This window comes from Narcine bancroftii, chromosome 3 (genome assembly GCF_036971445.1).
Source record: "Narcine bancroftii isolate sNarBan1 chromosome 3, sNarBan1.hap1, whole genome shotgun sequence".
Classification (NCBI taxonomy): domain Eukaryota; kingdom Metazoa; phylum Chordata; class Chondrichthyes; order Torpediniformes; family Narcinidae; genus Narcine; species Narcine bancroftii.
Window position 1 is genome coordinate 279,431,923 of NC_091471.1, and position 22,680 is coordinate 279,454,602.

Consider the following 22,680-nt stretch of genomic DNA (forward strand, 5'->3'; position numbering starts at 1 on the left):
ACATTTTTAAAAAGTATAATTGTTATTTTAGATGGCTTCCTGTCTTTCATCTGTCTTTTTAAAATCATGCGTGATTCCTCATTGGCAGAACGCTTTCTTTTAAAAAAGAAAGCTTCTTTCCATAATAATGTATATACTTTTTTTCATCAAATGTGGCTTCCTGTTCACTTTAATATTATTTCCAAATTTGTCCTGTAGTATTTTTAAAAAATCTAAAATATTGTTTCTGCAGCTAAGGTTTTTTTTTCTTAAACTTTTCCATTTACCAATTTTTACACTAAATTTTGGTTCATACACTTTAACTTTGTGTTTGACCATTAACACAGGAAAATGGCTATTATGCTCTAAGAATATTGCAATGATGTTTGCTGTTTTCGTGATAAATTATTTTGTGATCCTTGCATTGTGTGTTGCATGCGACTCTGTAGGCCTCTGATCATACAATATACAAATGATTCAGTTATGAAATTTACTGATGATCTCCCTTGATCGATTGTTGGAGGCTTCTTCAAATATTTCATTTTCATCACCGGCCTCACTAATCTGCAGTCTTCTGACATTTGTTCAGGGCAATAGACCAGAACACAAAAACAGATTTTTATTATTCTCCCAAGTATTTTAGATTTTATAAAAAATATTTCTAATAACAAACACTAATGATCAATGAGGAAATTGATAGGAAGGTATGTTTGAATCCTCTTATGAGGAAGCTGAGTCAACATTGGGAACTACCATGATTATCTCGCCTGCTTCATTGATTGTCGTTTCAGTCCCCTGACTTAATTCATCTCACTGAAATTGTGTGGTGAGTACCTCTCTCAAATTATAGCTTGTTCAAATTTGTAAAAATAATATTATTCATTTCAATCTTCAAAATATTGTTGCAAATTCCAGTACGTCTTGTTATAAAGCTAGTCATTCGTTTGTTCACAATGAATCTCCCACAGACATACAGTTTGTGTCCTATTTTGTAATCATGGTGTTCTCATAGAAAGTCACAAAGGACACAGAGATTCACTGGTTTGCATATATGATTCTGGTTTACATCGGTCATTGTGACTTGAGAGTATATCTTTATGTATAGAGCTATAAAGCTCATTTTTATTATAATCATATTTTCATGTTTAAATTATATAGTTGTCTGTACATCTGAGTGGAAACTGTAAATCAGTGACCTCGATTAATATTAAATATTTTTTGTACAATAATTTCATTTTTGTTATCTTAAAGCTCAGAATATTCAAACAAGTTGGCATTAGTGTAACTGGAAACACAATAGAGAGTGCTCTATGGAAGAAAGTAGGAAAGGGAGGTTTTAAGCAATGAGAAGATTGAATGGTGGGAAGAGAACAGGTCCCTGCTGTTGATACACCCTGTCCTCATTATCCACATTTTTAGGAGTCCAGCCTCGTCTCTTGAATTTTTAGAACAAGTTTTGGAGAAATCTTTCAGAAGCTGGAAACCTCGTGTTCTCTGTTTCAGAGGCCAATGTGAGAAAATCCTTCAAGAGGGTGAAACCTTGCAAGGCATCAGTCCCTGATGGTGTACCTGGTAGGGTACTGAAAATCAGTGCCAATCAACTAATTGGAGGGTTCATAGACATTTTTAGACTCTCACTGCTGTAGTCAGAGGTGTCCACCTGCTACAAAAAGGCATCAATCATACCAGTAGAGCAGAATGAGCTGCCTCAATGACTATCGCCTCATCGACATTAATGAAGTGCTTTGAGAGGTTGGATATGGCCAGAATTAACTTGTACCTAAGAAGAGATGCAGACCCATGGCAATTTGCCTATCGGCGCAATTGTTCCACAGCCGATGCACTGGCTCTCCACTTTGCCCTGGAACATCTAGACAACAGCAATACCTACACCAGGCTACTTTTCATTGATTGCAGCTCAGCTTTAAACAGCATCACATCTTCAGTACTAGTCAGCAAGCTTCAAAACCTGGGCCTATGCACCTCTCTTTGCCCTGGACCCTTAACTTCCTCATTGGAAGACCACAGTCAGTGCGGATCATAAACAACATCTCCTCCTCACTGACAATCAATACAGCACACCTCAAGGATGCGTATTTAATCTTTTGCCCTACCCATGACTGTGTTGCTGGGCACAATGCTATCTACAATGTGCTAATGACACCACAGTTTTTGACAAATTCACAGACGGCAAAGTGGAAGCATACAGGAGTGAGATAGGTCAGTGAGTTGAATGGTGTCTCAACAACAAACATGCAGTGCACATGAGCAAAAGTCAGGAATTGTTTGTGGACTCTGAAAAGGGGAAACCGAGAGAACATGAATAACCCCTCATCAAGAAGTCTTGAGTGGAGAGGGTAAGGAACTTCAAATTCCTGGGTATCAACATCTCTGAAGACCTATTCTGGGGCCATCATGTCAATGCAATCATTTTGTTTACATGGATACACTGTGTAATTTTCTTTTGCAGTACCAATAAGTGGTAATTCTGCCTCTGCAGAAAAAGAATCTCAGGGTGGAAAGTGACGACATGTATGTATTCTCTGTATGTGATGTCACATATGTATAAATCTGAAATGTGAACTCGGAAAGAAGGCACGCCAGTGACTGTATTTCATTAGGATTTTGAGGAGATTTGGTATGTCACCAAGGACTCTTGTCGATTTCTAGAGGTGTACCATGGAGAGCATTTTGACTGGCTCCATCACTGTCCGGTTGGAAGTGCCAATGCACTAGACAGGAAAAGACTACAGAGGGTTGTAAACTCGGCCAGCACCATGGGCAATAGTCTTCTCTCCATTAAAGTCATTTTTAAGAGGCGATGTCAAAGGAAAGCAACCTCTATGATTAAGGTCCCTCACCACCCAGGCTGTGCACTTTTCCCATGAATACTATCAGAAAGGAGGTGGAGGACCCTTAAGTGACACTGAACCTTACAAAAATAGCTTCTTCCCCTTCGCCATCAGGTTCCTGAATAGACAATGAACAGATGGACACTACCTCACTTTTCTCTTTTTTTTTGCACTAATTATTAAAAAAAATTTTTTTGGAATATTTTATTTAATCAACATATACATGATGATAATAAGTCACAGTATTAAAAAAATATGTTGAAAGAATATATATATATATAGAAAGAAAATAAAAAAGAAAACTAAAACTAAAAAAAACCCTAGACCCCCCCTCTCCTCCCTTAACCTAATCTAATCCCATAACTAAATTATATAATACATAATAACATAACAGCATATTATTTTGCTTCGGAGGACACTCAAGGATCCTAAAAATATTATTCCAAAAATTATTATTAGTTCAGGGAGAACCTCACTGGTCAGGAGAATTTTTAATTTAAAAAAATTATAATTTTAATTTAGCAAATTTGTAAAAATAATGAATATTTACTCGTTAAATTGTAGGTAATTTTTTCAAAAGGGATACAACTTTCAATCTCAGTATGCCATCTTTCTAATGTTAATGAAACATCAGGTTTCCAGGTTACAGCAATACATTTCCTTGCTAATACTAAAGCTAATTTAACAAATTTCAATTGAGAATCTGACAAAGTATAATACTTTCAAAATTTACTAACAGCAATAATTCAAGGTTTAACGGAAAAGTCACCAGTAACTCGTAAAAACTTACTAATGGAAACCCAAAAAGCATTAACTTTCGAACAAGACCACATAGAATGAAGAAAAGTTCCCATTTCTTTACCACATCTGAAACATTGATCTGATAAATTTCATCTCCATTTACTCAATTTCTTTTTTGGGGGGAAAATTTATTAAATTATTTAATAGTTTCATAAAATTAAACATAAAATACACAAGAAACAAAATTCAATATACCCCTTCCCCCCTTCCCTTAACTAAATTAAACTAAGTTATCTCTCCCCCCCCCCCCCCGCAGCCTTAAACGCACAAAAATAGACGGGTATTAAATACTAACTGTTTGGTGTGCCAACTCTGTACAAATCATTTACTTAAGATCTAGAGCCATACATTCTAAATATAGACTCCACATTTTAACAAAAAAAAAGACTAATTATTTTGCAAATTATAGGCTATTTTTTCCAAATATAGACATGATTGTAATTCTATGCCATCTTTGTACACTCAATTCTACATCATTTTTCCATGTAACAGCTATACATTTTCTCGCTAATCGTACAAAAGCTAAATATAGTTTATTCATCTGTAACCTTGCATTTAATACATTCATATAACCCAATAAACACATCATTGGATCCAATTGCAAATCAATTTTGAACAAATCTCTCAAAAACTTTACAACTTTCTCCCAAAAATGTTTAACTTTTCCACATGACCAAACTGAATGCATAAAAATACCTATCTGTTCCCTACATCTAAAGCACGTATCAGACATATTTCTTCAATTTCTCAGGAGTTAAGTATAATTGATGTATAAAATTATAATTAACCATATTATATCTTACATTAAGTAATTTTGTAACACTATCAGTACAGATATTTGACCATTCTTCCCAAGACAAAACAATGTCTAAATCTTTCTCCCATTTCTCATTTCACTCAATTTCTATAATTGATGTAAAAAATTATAATGAAGTAGTCTATATCTTACATTGATAGCATTAGACATAACTTATTTACATAGATCTTGCCAAACCTATTGATTTATTATTATATCTAAATCTTATTCCCTATTTTTAAAAATCATATTTAGGAATTGTAATTTACATCATTTTTGCACCTGTTATTCACAATATTGCTGCCACAAAACAACAAATTTCATAACACATGTTCATGATTTAAATAAAACTAATTCTGATTTTGATATGTACATGTGTACACATTGAGGAAATGATAATCAGTGAATACAGTGATTCATTTGTGTGAGCAAACTTTGGAACAGAAGTCAGCCCATCGAGCCTGTTCCAGTGAGATCATGGCAGATACATTTAATGAAACTGCCTCTACTGCTTCATTGGGCAGAGTTTCATTATTCTCTGGGAGAAGTAGTTCATCCTTATCTCTGTTTCTCTTGAGATGGTCTAATTATACCCATTTGAAAAATAAGAATGTGAATTTGAGCGTGAGAATTGCAGTGTGGCTAAGGTTAAATTATGGCAGTTGTGAAATTTAGAAAGTTAATTGGTGATTTAGTGGATGTTTTTAGGATTTTGTGAAGAATTAGCAGGGTTAGTAGAGATCTTGTCTATTATTTGCAGCATTGAGGATGAAAGGATGAAATAAAAACAATATCAAGCCATCTTGGTGTTCAGAAAGGAGGAAAGAATATTAAACAACAAAGCAGTAGATGATTGTGGACTCGATCAGTTAAAACACATGAGGTGCTGCATTTTGGGAGGCCCTTCACAGTGAATGGGAGGGATCTGGGAAGAGTTGTAGAGCAGAGTGATCCAAGAGTACAGGGACATAGTACCTTGAACATGTCATCACAGATTAATATGGTGGTCAAAAAGGCTTTCAGCAAATAACTGGAATTTATCAATCAGAGTGGGAGGTCATGTTGCAGTGTTCAGGCATTGGTGAGGCCCCATTTGGAGTGATGTGTTCAGTTTTTGGTCACCATGCTACAGGCAAGATAATGAGCTGGAAAGCATGGAGAGAAGATTTATGAATATGTTGCCAGGCCTTGGGGGCATGAGCTTGAGGGAGTGGTTGACCAGGCTAGGGCTTTATTCCTTAGAGCGCAGGAAGATGAGGGGCGATCTCCTAGAATTGTACAAAATCATGAGAGCAATAGAATGGGTGAACGCAGAGAGTCTTGCTCAGAGTTAGGGGAATCGATAACCAGAAGACATAGATTTAAAGCAGTGGTTTTCAAACTGCCCCCTAAACTTCCATTCCACCTTAAGCAATCCCAATGGCATAAGTGCAATGTGATTGGTAAGGGATATCTTAAGGTGGGATGTGAGTGGGATGGGAAAGTTGAGAACCACTGCTCTAGACCCAACTGTTACTGAAATATTTTGGTTAAGAAAAATTGTCATTGGCCCATTTCCTTTGGAGATATGAAACCATGCACATCACGAGTCAATTAGGGACGATTAAAACAGTAGTTTTCAAATTTTTTCTTTCCACTCACATACTACCTGAAGCAATCCCTTACTAATCACAGAGAACTTATGGCATAGGAATGCTTCAGGTGGAATGTGAGTTTAGGGGAGGCAGTTTGAAAATCGCTGATTTAAGGTGAGGGGAGAGATTTAATTGGAACCTGATGGGTAACTTATGCACAGAGGATGGTGAGTGAATGGAATTGGCTGTAAAGGAGGTGCAGGTACTATTGCAATGTTTGAGGAATAAAAATTGGGCGATTACATGGATAGGATAAGTTTAGAGGAATGTGGGTTAAATGAAGGCAGGTGGGATTTGTGTGAGTGAGTCATTTTCAAATCAAGTTAAATTTATCATCATCTGATTGCACAAATACAATCCAATGAAATTGCATTCTCCAGTCCTCTGTGGAAAACATGCAGACACACAATCAGATATACAGATAATACATATGCAGGACAAGCATTCACATGTACAAATAAATAAATATTTATTGTTTCGTGAATCTAAGAGTTTTGGATGGTTAGTGTGAGCAGTTCCTTTAGTTGTTCAGCATTCTCACTGCCATGAGAAGATGTTTCTCAGCCTCGTGGTGCTGGCTCTTATACTCATGTATCTCTTTCCTGAAGGGAGCAGCTGAAAGATGCTGTGTGCAGGGTGGAAGGGGTCCTCAATGATTATGTCATTCAGTCGACAATCCTAGTAGATCACGTCGATGGTGGGGAGGGAGACTTGAATGTTGACGTAATGGTGGTCGGAAGCCTTGCCAACTTCAATCTTCTCAGGAAATACAGTTACTGTTGCCCTTTCCTGATAATTGAGAAGATATTGTGTATCCATGATAGGCCACTTGTGAAGTGCACTCCAAGGAATTTGGTGCTCTCAATTCTCTCCACTACATACTTGTTGATGTATAGTGGAGGGTGGTCAATCCTGATCCTTCTGAAGTCCATTACCATCTTGTCCATTACCATCAATGTGGATCTTGTCCACATTGAGACTTAAGTTGTTAGTCTCGCACCACATCATGAGATTTTCCATCTCTTTTCTGTAGTGTGACTTGTCATTGTTGATGATTAGGACAATTAATTTTGTGCTATCTGCAAACTTGATAATGTTGGAGCTGGATCTACAGTTGTAGGTCAGTAGCATGAACAGGAGTGGGCTGAGAACACAGCCCTGTGGGGTGACGGTGCTCGAAGTTATGTCACTGACCAGGTTAGACTGTGGTCTTTCTTTTTGGATGTCCAGAATCGAGTTAGAGAGAGGGGTGTTGAGTTCTATTGTGGACAGCTTCTCCACCAGCCTCCCTCACCCTCATCAACATGATCTACCGGGATCGATGTGTGAAGAGGGCACGCAAAATCACTGAGGACCCCTTCCACCCGCACACAACATCTTTCAGATGCTCAAGTAGGGAAAGAGATACAGGTGTACAGAGCAAACACCACCAGGTTGAGAAAAGCTTCTTCCCAAGGGCAGTGAGAATGATGAACAACCAAAGGAACTGCTCACACTCACCATCTGAGATTTTCATATTCATAAAACAACATTTATTTATACGTATGAATACTTGTCACCCATATATATTGTGTGTATTGTTTGTCTGTATATATGTTATTTGTGGTTGTGTGTCTGCGTGTTTTGCACTGAGGACCAGAGAATGTGGTTATGTCGGTTGTTCTTGGGCAATCTGATGACAATAAACTTGTAGTAAAACACAAAAGTCTACAGACATCATGGTTGAGTAAAAACACCAGGCTGGAGAAACTCAGCAAGTCATACAGTGTAGTTTATATAGTAAAGATAAAGATACACAACCGACGTTTCGGGCTTGAGCCCTTCATTAAGGTATGGAAAAATGTTGGCAGGCGTCCACACATAAAGGTGAGGAGGAACATGTACCCAAAGCCAAGAGATAAGAGGTGGAGCGGGAGGGCACGGCAGCAAGCGGGGGAGGTGGCATGGGTGCTCTGGCAAGCCATGGAGGCATTGAGGTGAATGGAAAGGGAAGGGGGTGGAGAGCTGAGGGAAAGACTGGTGGAAGGCAAGGGAGGAAGAAAGGAGAGTAATTAGCAGAAACCAGAGAAGTTGATGTTAATACCATCCAGCTGGAGAGAACCCAGACGGAAAATGAGGTGTTTTTCCTCCAATTTGTGGTGATCTTGATGAGATAGGACATGTGTGTATGTGAGTGGGGCGCAGACCTGAAACGGTTGACCCTGTTAACGATGCAGACAGAGCGAAGATGCTCAGCAAAGCGATCTCCTAGACTGCTCCCAGTCTCTCTGATGTCAATTTTGACTTCACTAGTGATCCATTTTAGACTTGATCCCTTGCCAAATGCGCCTTGTGTCACCTGTGTGGCACAGCTGTCTGTGGGTGCTCCGTGCACACCAACACTTCGCCTTCTGATTGCACAGGAGAGTTCAGTCCAGGCTAATCTTAGTGCCACTTGTCTCCTGTCCTGAAGGCAGCATCACGAGCTCTGAGAAGAGCCTGGACCTTTGGTCAGTGTGGGCAAGTTGGGCTGAAAGACCTCTTTCCACCTTTTACGAGTCAAGCTCTGTTAATAATTTTAAATACGAGATACATTTTTGCTGGTCAAGAGAACTAAAAATATGGAACCACGGTAGCTGGATGAAATTAGGATACCAATCTGGCACGCTGCAGGTGATGATCAAGCAGGCATTTGTTGTAGCTGCAACTGCCCACTAAAACAATGCGTGGAGTAGCACTCCACTGGCTGACACTAAATCTTACTGAATGGAAGATTGTTTTATTTATTTGAGGACATTTACCCAGTACATGACTGAAAGAATTCTTCGTGCAGTGTCTGAGGCCCAACCTCCTCTGTCTGCTTCACTAATGTCCAGTTACAAGTTACAAGGTCAGAATTTGGGCTGATTCCTAATGATTGCATTATGTTCAGCTCCAATTCCCAATTCCACACATTAAACCAGAAAGTGCCTGAACCCAGCAAAACCGAGGTTTACCTGATGTGGTTAGCTGTCTGCCCAGGGCTGTACTTCTCCTTCTTGAGTGCTGGAACCCCCCAGTCGTAGCTACATCAGCACAAACAACTAAAATTCACGGCTATTGACAGTGGGGACCCTGGCATCAGTGGTCTCTGCTCTTGTGGCTTTTGAATGTTTGTGAGTCACACTGCATAGTAACAAGCCCTTTGACTCACCAGTTCATGTTGAATATTTAGAACCCATCTGTACTTGTCCTATTTTCAATCTTGGTCCATGGCTCTATAAAGCTTGTTGACTTGAGAATTATCTTGATAGCTTATTACATTTTGTGAGCCTCTTCCTCCCCATTCCCTCAGACATCCAGCATGCAGTTGATGGCAAGAGTAATTAAAATTCTGTTTTAAAAAAAAAACCCTGAAGATATTGATGCAAACAAATGGTGAAAGATAGCTACATGTCTATCTCCTGGCAGCTGATATTTCCCATTCACTTGAATAGGATCTGTTGAGTTGGCGCTGGATAGAAGGATAACGGGAGTATGCATCACTTGTAGATATTGAAGATGGAGATATTTTGAAGACCTGGTGCAGAATTTGCCTTGATCACTTTTAAGGCAGGGCAGGCTGAGAATCCTTGAGACTATTTGTGCTCCTATTCTCTCATGTTCTTGTGAATCCACTGGAATGGCAATTAACTAATAGTATTGAGGTGAGTTATTTTGTTAGGCATAACACACCTCAAGGACTGCAGCGATTGAAGAAAGCAGCTCATCAACACCTTCTCAAGGGCAATCAGGGATGGGAAACTAAATGCTGGCTCAGCTGATGAAGCCCTGGATGAGCAACAGCTTTAATTCCAATGTGGGGTTGGAAGTTCTTGATTAGTAAAGACCTGCACAAAATTCCAGGCCTTCTTCCACAAGTGAGAATCCAAATAACTACTTTGATTTTCATTGTCACTGCCATTAGGGTCTCTCTTTCACAACATCCTGGGGTCACTTTGACCAGAAATTCAGCTGGATGAGTGGCAAGAGGATGAGTTACTGTGAACAGAAACAATATTGAAGGAACTTAGCAGGTCATCTGTGGAGACACCACGCATCAGCGTTTTGGACCACATTTGGACTTTGAGGAAACTGAGAAGATTGCCAGTTTATTGCAGTATTTTGGGGTTGTGTGGTGATTGGTGGACTGGAGCTAGATGGGGTAAGGATGATGTGCTAATAGACCAGTTGGGGGATGGAGATGGGAGGGATGGACAAAGGGAAAAGAAAGCTAGGTGGATACATGTGATGTAGGAATTAGAAAGTTCAATATTCCATACGATTGGGTTGTATGGTCCCCAAACAGAGTATGAGATGTTGTTCTTCTGTTTTCTGTTTGGCCTCTTATGCAAAACATTGGGAGGGGGAGTTGAGGTGAAATGCAGCTGGAGGCTTGAGATAGGGATGGTGAGCAGAGCATAAGTCCTCAATGAAATGGTCATCTAGTTGAGATTCAGATTCTGCAATATAGAGGAGGCCATATTGAGGGCAATGAATGCAGTAGACCAGGTTGGAAGAGGTGTAGAATAGCTTTCTTCCTCACCTGGAAGGGCTGGTTTGCTCCCTGGTTGATGGTAAGGGTGGGGGGGGGTGGGGGGGGGGGGTTGGAGAGGTGAAGGCACAGACACTACATCAACAGTTGCAGTGGAGACTGCCAGAAGATGGAGGGCTGGGTAGGAAATGACATGTGGATCAGGAAGTTATGAAGAGAGCTTTTCCTGTGAAACACAAAGGAGAGGAGAGAAAAAGTCGTTACTGCTGGTGGAATCTAAGTAAAGCTGGCCGAAATGGCTGTTACGTGCCCAGAGGACCCCAAAACCAACAGCATTAGAAATTCAGCAAGACAAATTGAACAGCTTGTTTTGTATTTGCATGGATGAGCATGACTCTAACAATGTTCAAGTTCAACACCATCCAGGACATGGCATTCGACTTGCTTTTCCCCCCTGCCCATCACTGGCATATGGCTGAAGTCCACGCCAACTACAAAATGTACTGTAGCTACTCAAACAGGCTACTTCCACAGCATCTTCCCAAATACCTGACCTCTCAACTAGGGTACAAGATCAAGACCTTCCACCATCTCTCCACATCCCCAAAGACATTGGTCTCATGGATACTGAAAAGTAATAGTGATTCTTTCATTGTCACTTAGTGTAAATTTTGGAATTCATTTCCAACTGGTAGGATGACACCACAGCACCATTTCCTGTTTTGGTGAAAGATCTTAACCTTTATTTCTTTCCACTGCATTGCAAAATAGGGCAAGTTTGGATGTAGCATTGATAAGAATTGAGCTGACAGTGTAAAGATCTTAGCACTGGTCTTGCTGAATGGCTGTGGTTTTGAATGTGCATAACTCTTGATCATGAAGCACAAAAGCAGCAGTATTGTTAATACCGATGAGTACTAGAGTTGGGCCACGTAGTCATAAAAAATGAAAATGACGTTTTCTCTCCAGTGCCAGGTGACCATGGGTATAGATTTGTAAAATGAATTCCCAGAGCCATTAATTATTTTTTTCAAAAATGAGTGTGTCCCTTTTAAGCTGAGAATGTGTCACCCTTGTTGTTCATGCTGTTGTACTTCAATATTACATGGCAGCTCTCCGCCAACTGAAAGATTAGTCATGTGCATTTTTCATTTTATTCAGTTAATACAGAGGATGGTTATGGATTTACAGACTTGGAGCCATAGAACATTGTAGTACAGAAAACAGGCCCTTTGGCCCTTCAAGTCTGTACCAAAATTAAGTGAAATGTTGCTTTTTAAAAGTGTGTTTTTGATAGGAATTGACCGAGTTGTGTTTACTTTTCTGAGATATCTTATTTTTGAGTGGTGTTAGCCAAATTTGACTGGCAATTAAAGGTTATATTTAAATACTACATGAAGCAGAATGGGTTGTATGCCAGAAAGAAGTATGATTTTTTTATTTAAAAAAAAACTTCATAAAAATGAAGATTTTTTTTCCATTTCTTGGTATGCAAAAATATGAAGGTCACTGATATATTCTCTCATTTGGAAACTGCAAAGTTTTTGACCTTTATGGAAATCCTTATAATGGGAATAAACTAAGCACATGGAATCTGTTAAGATGAGCATTGCGGTAGATGCTTTGCAGCATGTGTATTAAAGTTGATATTATTTAAGTAGGGATGGTTGGGTGAGGCGGGGGGGGGGGGTAATAAGGTAGAGTAAATAAATTTTGTTGAATATAACTGGCATACAGCCTTATGAAATCAGTTGTAAAAAACATGATCCAGGACTGCGCTGGTTACCTTTCTGAAATAGTTGGATATTGTCTTCTTGACAAGTTCATGTCTGTTCTTACATAATAACTAGCATTCAGCAATGGGCAATAAATTAAGATAATACCAAAGAAATACTATTTTAACAGGTCTGCAGAGGTCAGAAAGAAGAAAATCTAAAATTGAAACACCACTTCTGGAAAAATGCCAGAACATTTTTCTTGAGTGTCCAGTTTAGGGAACAATGCAAATCTTATCCTTAAAAAAAAATATTATTTTAACAGACTGAGATAGAGGCTATTAAAATGGCTTTTTTTTTTGGTCAATTTTTTGTTGTTTTTCATTTTATCTGTTGCATGTAAAGAAATGAGCTTGCATTACTATGCACCTTGCACAACATTGTCCTGTACCAAAATGCAGTCAGTGTCATTTTCATGTCAGGACGACTGACAATCATTTGACAGAAAGCAAGATTTCACAAACTGTCTCGAGGTTGTGGCCAGATATTGGACTGAATCGAGCTGAATTAGCAAGTTCCAAAGTGAGCACCAGCTGTTGCTTCGACACATCTGGGTATGTGTTTGTGGAAATCTGAGCCCAGCTGTGGAGTTCATATATCTGACTGATATGTCGCTCACAGCTGTTTCCGCCTCATTGAGATACCTCTTGGTGTGGAAGATTAGCCTGTCTGGACCTCCAGAGTCTGAGTAGATGTGCACCATAAAACAATCTGACAGCTCAGTTTTAATAATGTTAACTGAACGTACTGGGGAAAAAAAGGAATATTTTCCTATTTTTATTTCAAGGATTCCGAGGAATGTTTCATGTATTTTACAAAGAGGACAAATGAAATTTTGAGTTGAAAACTCGTCCATGGAGCACTTCCTTGATTCTGTACCAGAGTGCAAGCTTTCTTTTTGGAATTATGGTTATTTTTTCCCCTCCTTAATCAACTTTACACAAGGAACTTCAGTGACCTCGCAAATTTTTGAAGTCTTTATTTCTGATGTCTGCTGAATGACTGACTTAAACCTATGTGTCAGTGCACTTGCAGACTTGATGCTGTCTCAAAATTTTACCGTTGTGTAATTGTAGCACACCTCCTCATATCTTGGAGCAGAAAATCTCTCTGCAGATACGAAGCCCTGAGTGTGAAATGACTTTTTAAAAAATAAATCAAATGAAGTTGATTTATCAGTGGGGGAAAAATTATATTGTCACCCAAGGGCAAGGTTACAGTTGGTTGTTGATGTTGAGCTAAGGGAATAAACTTCATTTGTTTTGAAAAGTTATAAAAGAAATAAACGTAGGCAGATGGACTCGGTGAAAGATATTGTGCTTTTTTCTGGATTTGTATTAGCTGGAAATTGGGTATTGCCACCTGCTTGGATGAAATGAGTTAGGGTAATTGTGATTAATGGTTCAAGCGAAGTGGCCTGTGTCTGATAACAGACCCATTTGTCTGCCTTGATATGCCGTTGCTATTTTCATCCACCTACTGCCATGCATTCTGCAGAATTTATTTGGATGAAATATATAGACACGCAGTCCTGCATCTTTCTGTAAATGTGCTATTCACAGTCTGTTTAATAGCCATGGTAGTTCTTTTAATTAGGAATGATTTCACAGTCTTAGTCTGTAATACAAATTGTACTTTGCAAGAAAATATTTAGTTGACTATGATCCTCTTGTGATCCATTGTACATAAACTTCATGTTACGTGCTATTTTTGTTAAGTTTTTAACTGTCTATTTTGACATAATTGGTATCAAATGTGCAAATATAAGTGATTTAAACCCAAATATATTAAACAATCTAAATTGACACATTTCTCCACAATGCATCACATACTGGAGTGACCTGTAGACCAGGGTAGCATCCATTTTAAGCAGTGTTCCAAATTCACCATCATTCACATCTTTTTATTTAGTAACTGCAACAAGAACCTTTGTACTCTGCGCCTGCATGTAGACAGAAAGTCCTGTTCTCCAGATGGCATACTTTTTGTTTGAGGCTTGAGTCATCCTTTGAATAGAATTCAGAATCATGAATCATTTACACCTTGAAAACCAAATGGATGTAAGTATGGTCACCATTGCTAGAGTACAGTGTAAACATTCGAAAGCTTTGATATTTGGCAGGATATGCTTTTAAAAAATTATATTATACATCTTTGTGTTACAATGTGTTTTCATTCAGTGTTATCAAGGCCTTCAGTTTCTCTCTTTATAACAACTTTTTTTTCTCCCTCCCCCCCCCCCCCCCCCCATCCCCTCACACATTGGCCACATCCCCCCTCAACACGGCAGCCAGCTTGCCCTCTACCCTTGACCCCTTTATAACAACTTTAGAGCAATTTACTCTGCATTTTTTGTATTAAGGTAGAAATATTATAGAACTTTATCAAAATCTCTAAAATTACTGCAGTCATTTTAGAAATGCTGGTAGATCTTCTCTATAACCAAACTGCTTTTTTTTTGAGAATGAATCTTTCAATCAACATTTCTCCTGTTCAAGTCTTACCCAAATGATGAAAAATCATGTTTTGAACCAATGTATTTTCCAAAATCATTTTTAGAAAATTTGGTTTTAAGATGAGTTGTTTTCTCACATAATTTTCTATGAAATGCACCATTTCCACATTTATTGACAGACTAATAAAGGACCAAGACCTTCAATACAGAATGCCATAAAGGCTGAGACGAGATAGAAGATGGCTTAAGTGATGAAGGAGTGAATAAGCAACTGCAGTTTTAAGGTTGCCAGAATTCAGAGAGAGAAAAGATGGATCGCTGTTTTGAGGCATTAAGAAAAGCTTAGTTTGAGAGTTCTCCAGAAACTTGATTACAGTGCAGTAAGTTTGCAGGGAGAAATAAGTGATGATAAAAATTGCGATTGAAAATTAGAGAAAAAGATGGCAGAGAAACTTGAAACAACTTCTTTCGTGAAGAAAGATATCTCTCTTGAATTTGTATTTTTAACATATAGAGCCCACGACATTGTATCGACCTCTGAACTAACTCCACAAGAATCAAATCCTTCTCTACCTCAAACTGATAATCCTCTTACATCCATGAGCCCATCTCTGGGTTTTTTAAAATGCACCTATCATACTAGAATCATAATTTATTGTCATGAACTTCATTGTTTTGCGGTTACATCATAGTGCAAACATTTATATAATGCCACCATACAAATTAAATAAAAACAACGCACCACTCAACTACCTCATCTATCTCCCTATCTATGCTTCCTCATTGCTGACTTTCACCACTCCCAAGCAATGCAGGCACCCACCACGCTCTTATTTTTTTAAAAAAAACCTTTGCTCTGACATCTCCCATAGACTTTCCACCACTTATCTCAAACAAATGTCCTCTGGTATTTGCTATTGCTGCCCTGGGATAATGGTGCTGTCTGCCCATCCATCTCTGCCTTTCATAATATATAGCTCTATTAGGACATTGGTCCAGAGAGAAAAGCCCTAGCCCTAGTCAACCTTGCTTCAGAAAACGTTCTCCCATCCTGGCAACTCTCCCCTGCACTTTCTCTCAATCTTCCACATCCTTCCTGTAATGAGGTGATCAAGACTGAACTTGAGTGTGGTCTAACTAGAGTTTTGCAGAGTTGCTACATTACCCCATGGCCCTAAGCTTCAATCCCTTGATTAATGAAGGTCAGTACACCATACGCCTCCTTAACCACCCTATTATCATGTGGCAATCTTGAGGAATCTATGGAGCTGGACCCCATGATTCTTCCATACTGTTAAGAATCCTGCCTCGACCTCCCAAAGTGAATTACTTCACACTTACCCAGATTGAACTCCATCTAGATACTTCTCTGCCTACTCTTGCATCCTGTTATTATCTACAACCTTTTGCAATATCCACAATACCTCCAACCTTCATATAATCTGTAGACCCCTTTGTCCAAGTAACTTATAAAAATCGCAAAGTGTAGGGTCCCTTTGGAAAGCCACTAGTCACCAACCTCCAGGCAGAAAATACGTTCAATGTAACATACATGATATACTTGAACGTTTCTCTCCTGTAAGGCAACCAAAGAGTCACCATGAACATTGCCTGGTGCCCCTAACAATAGGAGAAAGAGAAGCATAAGAGAGTCCCTTCATGCAAATCATTATCAAGAATTTGGTCAAAGTATGAAAATCAGAAAACTGAAAAAACCTGTACTTACCAAGTCAGATTATATCTTTTTAAACTTCATAAGTACAAATGTCATTGATGACTACAGGTAAATGAGTTTTATGCGACTTTCATTGACTCTTTATTATTGCAACTGAATTGAAATTCCTGAGAGCAATTTCTGTGTCACTTTCCAAGACCATCAAAGGTTTGACTGTAGTAAGTGTATGCCATGATTAAATGATTTGAGAATTGGGGGCTAATAGTGGTAGCATGTGAAAAAAATTACATTTGGCATAGATAATTGGTGTTTTTTTAGAGTATTGCGAAGCAATGTCTATCAATGTCCCCACCTGTTTTCCAATATTTTGATTCATTTTCTCTTTCTGCACAACCTTGTTTTATTTCAAAAAAGTAAAGCATAAAGACTGATCAATTCTGGTGCAATCTGAAATGTAAGTATGACGAGCCTGTTAAGAACTGAATTAATCTTACTTTCCCTCTCCTCCAATCCCACTTTCTTCTCAGAAAGGTCACAGCTAACTCCTTTACCTATGGGATTCTCATGACTCCTTGATATCTGTGCATTTGCACATATTCTCAGGAAAACTCGGGTGTAACTTATTTCTCAAAGTAAATTTTGGGAATATTAATTATTTGTTTACTTGACAAATACCGATAAAATGAATAAAGATGGTTATTAAACCTACCATAGATTTAATTTATGCCTGTTTTCAATATATTCCTTTTAATAAGAAATGGGAATTGTTCAAAATATCTGCATATATTGTGTATCTAGTTATCCCTCTGCCTTGAAATGCTACAGTTCAGTTAAAAGTCCTCCTGCAACAGTGTTGGGGAGGGAATTCTGTGTTTTAAATCTAATGAGGATGAACGAATGGCATTATATTTCCAAGTCTGGAAGCTGCAGTTGTTGGTGTTCCCATACAGCTACTCCCATTGTCGAGATAATAGATTTGGGAAATGCTGCTGCTGTGGGCAAGAAGCTCCACTGCTTTTTGATGATGTTATGATTTACTAGAATGGAGCATCTGATTGCCATCTTCTTGCTTTTCATCTCCTCTGTAATGGGAAGAATGCAAGATGTATTCATAAGGTTGTTTTCAAAATAACATTTAGATTGATAGGCAAGTCATCATTTTGAGCTTGAACAATAACATTTGCATGCGAGGTTAAATATCATAGAAAAGATGGCAAGTAATGGAAAGCTCAGGAAATCTTTTCACAGAAATGCAATTACGTATTTTAATAAAAATGAAAATTTAAACCCTTCAGTTTTGGAATTACCCTTGAGGTCACCTGAATGTGGAATACTTTATTGTAATAAAGTTTAAATTGCATTATCCTGTTCAGATTTCCATTTTAGAAATACGAAGATGAGGATACCTGATCATTGGTTTACATGCTCCACAGCCTAACTTGTGTTTTTGTAACCATAGCAAGAGGTTTGGCTTTCATATTTGTAATCCAGTGATGGACACAGTTCAATGCTTCTGGCTCATTCTGTTATTTCCCTTGAGGAAAGGCTCAGGCCCGAAGCGTCGACAATACATCTTCGCCTTTCATGGTCGCTAAAAATACCGGATGAGTTCCTCCAGCACTTTGGTGTGTTTTTACAGTTGAATGTGGCAAGTTGGTGACGATAAGTTGTTGCTCCTTGTGGAATCCATCTGCTTGCAATGGGCAGACCAAAAGTTAGTGCAACTTATGTACTATCTCAAATCTGGTGGGATATCCTGAGTTCACTATCACTTAACCTGGTGACTCCTGCTGGTCCATCTCCTCCCAGTCGTTGCAGAAAGTTGCTTAGTCACCTACTAGTGATCCTGCCGCAGGGCACATCTTCTCTCCTTCCCTCGCCACCTTCTTCATTGACCCCTCTGTGACTCCCTCATCACTCCTCCATCCCACCCATCGCCATCTTGGCACCTATCTCAGTGACCGCAGGTAATGCTACTCTTGCGGTTGTATTTCCTTCCTCACTAGCATTCAGGAGCCCAGATTCAAGTCAAGTTTGTTGTCATCCAATCCTTGGTGCAAAACATGCAGACTTACAACCAGACAAGTATTTCATCAGTATAAATAAATTTTGTTTCATGAATATGAGAGTCTTGGATGGTTAGTGTGAGTAGTTCCTTTCAGCATTCTCACTGCAGTTGGAGGAAGGTGTTCCTCAGCCTGATGGCACTGGCTCTGATACTCCCAGTGTTTCTTGCCTGATGGGAGCGGCTGAAAGCAGCGCAGAATTATTGACGACCCCTTCCAAGTGAAGCATTTCTTCACTTGTGAATCTGCAGGGTTCATCTACTGCATTCGGCGCTCTCAACGTGGCCTCCTCTACATTGAAGAGAATGGATGCAGATCGCTTTTCTGAACACCTTTGCTCTATTTGCAGCAATTACGGGTATCTCCCAGTACAACTAATTTCAATTTCATGCCCCTTTCTCATGTCATGTCTATCTTTATTCTTGGTCTCATGCATTGCCAGACTGAGATCATATGCAAATTGGAGGAACAACACCTCATATTCCCTCTCGGCACCCTCCAACCAGATGGCATTAACATTGACTTCTCCGGGTTCCGTTAGCACCACCACCCCCTCACCCCATCTCATTCCATATAATCTCTCTCCTCCAGGTCTGTATTCAAAGAGCCACACCACTCCCCTGTTCAATTCTCACCTTCCCTCTTCAATTCTCACCTTTTGCTAGTAGCCCTGGGCTCCTCCTCCCATGCCTTTTTATTCAGACGCCTTCCTGCTTTTTGCTCATATCTTGACAAAGTGCTCAGTGCCGAAAGGTTGGTTATATATCTTTACCTCCTGTGGATGCTGCAGGACCTGCTGAGTTCCTCCAGCATTTCTGTGTTTTTTATTACAATAACAGAGTTTAACCATAGTATGATTAGGAATGATTTTCATTTGGTAGATCAGAAAAGCAACAACAAAAACATGATGTTTCTGTTCTGATTGGATCAAGAGGAAAGTTAGTCATGGTTGGGCATGATAAAGGGAAGAAGAAACTTTACTGATCTCTCTCATTTTTGGGAGGTTATGAAGTAGAAGTGAGATTCATTTACCCTTAGAGTTATTAAAGTAAGGCATGTAATAAAGTGAGACAATAAGATTTCTTATAGGTGATGTAGAAATTCTCTTCTGAAACCTGGGTAGGTAGGATCTGTTGTCAGGTTAGAGATAATACTTTTGCTTAAGCTTCAGCTTGGCAATCAAATTGGAGCAGAGGACATGAGAAAATAGATATGGGCAAAATGGCATTTAGGATATAGCCTAGATTGCACAAGTGCTTTTGGGTAAAGGATCCATAATGGCTTTGTCAGTTTGATTGATTAATGATCTTCTCTCAGAATATTGTTGTTTCTGGTCTTTTCCTGTCCAGGGGCTCATACTCTTTGTTTTCTGTGAATGCTAACTTTGTGGTAGGCAGTGTTTTTATTGGCCATTTTATAGGTACTAGATAAGAGTACTGCATAAGTTGCATTTCACTTGAAAGATTCTGCTTATTTTTGCTGGGAAGACTTAATGAAGATTATAACACCTTTCATTATTGTTGAACATAAACAGTACAATGTCAATATATGGTGACTCTTCTGGTGGGAGGTGTAATATGCAAGCAAATCCAGAACTGTAAACTCCAATCTTATTATGGGAGGAGAATTTTTATTAGTATTATGGCATGAATCACGAAAATCTGCAGACGTATTAAAAAACACAGAAATGCTGGACGAACTCAGCTGGTCTCGCAGCATCCATAGGAGATAAAGATATATTACCAATGTTTTGGATTTAAGCCCTTCTTCAAAGAATAAGCAAAAAAAAAAGGAAGGTATAAGAAGGAACATTAAGAAACCTTATGGCATCAAGGTGATCAAAGTTTAAGTCTGCATTACCACCAGATGTTTTCAGGTCAGATATACCATATTGGGATTAGTTAAAAGCCTTTCTGACCTTGCTCAATCAGTTTATTTCAGCCTCAGAAACTTAGTGAACCAGTGTTTTCATTTGTCGCATCAATCATCCAGCGGAAACTAAGGATGGCCCACAATTTAGTATCACTTAGGAGTGAACTAAATTCAAACATGTGCTTTAGGCTAATAGATGTGGAACTTCTAAACTTATTTCCCTTAGAGATTTTTGGAGAAAGCAGGTTGGACATTTTCATTGTAATCTTTGTGGGATCATTTGAACTTGAACCCTCAAGGTATAGTGGCATTGTTTTTATCCACTATGCCACTAAGACAGGATGATCTAGGTTTCCATCTTGAGCTATGGTACAAATACCATTTATCAACAGTTTGTGCCCATTTACGTTGTTTGTGTGCATTTCTTCAGGCTGAGAACAGGAATAAATGCTGCCATTCATCTGTCATTGTTTCCTTGAATCAGGTTTGTTATGCCAGAGCTCATCAATGACTCTCAAGCTGATTGTGTTCCCTGTAATTTTTTTGGGGGGTAATTTATGTTGGCCAGGAGCTGTCCTGTCTGATGAATATAGTTCTTAAAGAAAACAAATTGCATTGTAAGGATAAGAGATTTTAAAAAAGCAGATTATCAATGTTCAAACATTGACAAAAGCCACTAAGAGTCTCAGAATTCACTGCAAGGATTTCTTTTCGCTAATTTTTAAGGAAGAATGTCAAATTATTGTGACAGTGTGTAGCTTGATTTGTCATTAGGATATCCATATTTGAATTATCTCATTATATCAAAGTAAAAAATTGAAGGACTTTGTACTTAAAAGATTTCAAAGATAAGACAGGCAATAGCTAGTATAAGATGACTGTGTTCACTTTTTGTATACAATGGCAAAATTAAAAATTGAATGAAATAGGAAGAAATTATTTAGTATAAGCTTAAAATCCCTACGTTATTCCTTCTGAATAGAATGCTTATAAGATAAGTCTTTCCCAGTTGGCATTATTCAGGAATTTATGGTTTAGATTTATAAGATTGCTTTTAGTTTTTATTCTAAGTTCAAGTTTATTTTCACCTGATGTATATATACAATCAGATGAAACAATGTTTTTCTGAACCACAGTGCATGCACGTGTGCTAGAACGTCGTTGTTGTTTATGACTCGTTCAAAAAAAAAGACCTGTACCAAAGTTGAGTTGAGTTTCCCACGGTTTAATTAAATCTTATATAGATTGCTACATTATTACAACGGTGTTATACGGTACTAAACCTATGATTAAACAATTAAATGATGCTTAAAACAATACTGAAAATGGTCAATAAAAGTTTTTGGACCATTTCAAGCCACTCCATCTTTGCAGAACAAAGGAAATCAAAAACTGACTTTATCTTAAAATATGCAGAGCGAGAGAGAGACCTTGGCTAACAATACGTTTTTATGGAGACACTCAAAGAATGTAAACAATATCTACACGGACTGCTTGCAGAATCTGCTTGTAACTTGCATTTTAACCCTTACACAATCACAAATGTACATAAAGGTGTAATATAAAATAAATGTATATAAATATTTGGGAATAATTTACTTGGATACAACATAATGTTCATCAAACTCAGCCAGCAGGGAGAAGCTATATCCTAGCCTGGTAGACCTGATTTCCTGGCTAAATTTAGATTATTTGTGGCTTATTCTGCAAGTTAGTAAATAAATGCAAATTTAACATAGAAAATTTTAATGTGTGTTACATGAGACTGTCAAAATTATTATCAGTGTTTTTGTTCTCCCCTAGTCCAGCATTAACCAGGAAGCTTGATGGAGTGTAGAAGCTGTGGTCTTTGTTGTCTGTTTATTTCACTCCCTACAGTATCACAGTATTAATTTCAAATGACAATATTAATGCTGGCATTTGCACATTTGGTTCAGGATTGCCACATTTCCATTTGTGCAGAATGAAGTTTGAATGTGATCTCTGCAGGATGCATGAGCAGACCTGAAATTGATTTGATATACTGTGATAGACTTGATTTTCTTGTACTTTATATGCAAAACTCTACTGTCTACTTAAGTCAGATTAAAATTGAGCAAAACAAGCCATATCAACGTAAATAGTAAGTGTTTGCTCAGATACCATTTGTATAGACATTGAAAAACTTGGCAAACTTGCACAGATGTAGTGTGGAAAGCGTATTGACCGGCTCCATCACAGCCTGGGATATGGGCTCCAATACCTCTGAGCAGAAAGCCCTGCAAAAGGTAATGGGCACCACCC

At 38.5% G+C, this 22,680-nt stretch overlaps 1 protein-coding gene across 10 annotated transcripts in view; it reads left to right on the forward strand.

Moving 5' to 3' along the window:
* Positions 1–22,680, forward strand: part of mad1l1 (mitotic arrest deficient 1 like 1) — a 1,066,498-nt gene that overhangs the window by 166,098 nt on the left and 877,720 nt on the right. The window lies entirely within an intron of this gene.